We start from the raw sequence: 2120 nt of genomic DNA, 5'->3' as shown, positions 1-2120 counted from the left end.
AATACCGCTTCCCCTGATGCACCTACTATCAGAATATCATCCACATAATGGATTATATACATGGATGGCCAAATATTTCTAGTATTTTGAAGAGCTGCGGCTACAAACTTCTGACAAAGGGTAGGGCTATTGGCCATTCCTTGAGGCAAAACCTTCCACTGGTATCTCTTCATAGGCTCTCTAAAATTAATAGAAGGAAGGCTAAAGGCAAAGCATTTGCGATCCTCAGGATATAAGGGTATGGTGAAAAAACAATCCTTAAGATCTACTATTATCTTAAAATATCCTCATGGTATAGTAACTGGCAAAGGCAAACCTGGCTGTAAAGTTCCCATGAGGACCATAGTAGCATTGACTTCTCTTAAGTCTTGCAATAATCTCCATTTTCCTGACTTCTTTTTAATAACAAATATGGGTGTATTCCACGGAGAACAAGTCTCTTCAATGTGCCCTGCCTCAAGTTGTTCCTGCACCAAATGAGTGGCTGCTGCCAACTTCTCTACTGTAAGCAGCCATTGAGCGACCCAAACCGGATCATCTGATCTCCAGGTTATACAATCCACACAGTTTGAGGATGCAGGGTCGTCAATGGCCACCATCATAAATTTCCCAAGCCTCGCTTATCATTTTGGCCTTGGATTGGTATTGGAAATAATCCTCCATACTCTCTTTTTCTTAATCCCCTGCCAGGGTTATAGCCCTGAGCAAGCATCTGTGCAGTAACAATATCATTTGGACTATACATACGATGCCCATTTGCAAAAGCAAATCTCTTCCCCATAGGTTTACCAGTAAATAAGGAACTACAAAAGGCTTAATCAACCCAGAATTATTCATGGAATCCTTCCAAGTGAGAAATTTTGAACTCTGTTTTGGGTTATGGCTCTGTCCTATACCTTTCAAATTAGTCAAAGTCTCAACTGTGGGCCAGGCTGCAGGCCAGGCCTCAGCAGAAATAATAGTAACATCAGCTCCAGTATCAATAAGACCATTGAATTTCTTTCCATCAAGCCATAAAGTCAACATAGGTTTTTTGTGAGTAGTGGCCTGGACCCAATAAGCATCAGATGAACCGAAATATTTATTTCCTCTGCTTTTTCCTTGAACAAGATGACTGGATTTAACCAAAGGTATTAGAATTATTTGAGCAAAATGATCCCCCTGTGGGATAGTGACTATATTGCCAACAGCTCGGGCTAAAATTTTTATTTCCCCAGTATAATCTGAATCAATTATCCCAGGCAAAACAGATAAGCCTTTTAGGGTGGTGCTACCTCTCCCTAGTATTAGCCCACAAGTATTGTTGGAAGCGGTCCGTAAATTCCAGTCCCTATGGTCTGAATTCCCATCTCTGGAGTCAAAACTGTGTGGGAGGAGGAACTGAGGTCCAGTCCTGCGCTTCCTGGGTTTGCTCTGCTGAGGTCTGAAAAGGATTGTTGCTGCTGGCAGGAACGAAATTGACTGCCCCAAAAGCTTGTTTCAGGGCTGGCCCCTCCACCAGTTTGCCTGACGAGGAGATAAAGGTCTCCCTTCAATATCAGTCTTAGACCTACAATCTCTGAGCCAATGTCTTCCCTTTCTACACCTGGGACATAATCTAGGAGCCTTTTTATCATCAGTCTTTTGTTGATCATCATCTGCCTTGCACTCCCGGGCAAAATGCCCACTCTTACCACATTTAAAACACCCCTTGTTTTTAGCCTTATACCTATCAGCCAGAAAATCCTTTACAGTTTTTCCATCAAAAGCCGCTGCCATGGCAAGCTCCTGTTGATAAGACGGACCTATATCTGAACACAGACGAATATAGCCAGTCAAATCCCTCTTTTTCCTGTAGGGTCTAATGGCTGCCTGGCAGGCAGGATTAGCATTTTCATATGCCAACTGTTTCACATACTCTAGCCCTGCATCAACATTTCCAAATATTCTCCCTGCGGTGGTCATTAACCGATGAACAAAATCTGCAAATGGCTCATCAGACCCCTGCTTGACTGAAGTGAGAGAAGTTCCCAAGTCCCCTTTAACTGGAAGTTTTCTCCATGCCTTAGCGGCAGCAACTCGAATTTGTGCAAAAAGACCCACAACATATTGCATCTGTCATTCATTAGTCCCATACTGAC

Source organism: Nannospalax galili, unplaced genomic scaffold (assembly GCF_000622305.1).
Source record: "Nannospalax galili isolate Female #2095 unplaced genomic scaffold, S.galili_v1.0 scaffold1203, whole genome shotgun sequence".
Lineage (NCBI taxonomy): Eukaryota > Metazoa > Chordata > Mammalia > Rodentia > Spalacidae > Nannospalax > Nannospalax galili.
This window is presented reverse-complemented; position numbering follows the sequence as displayed.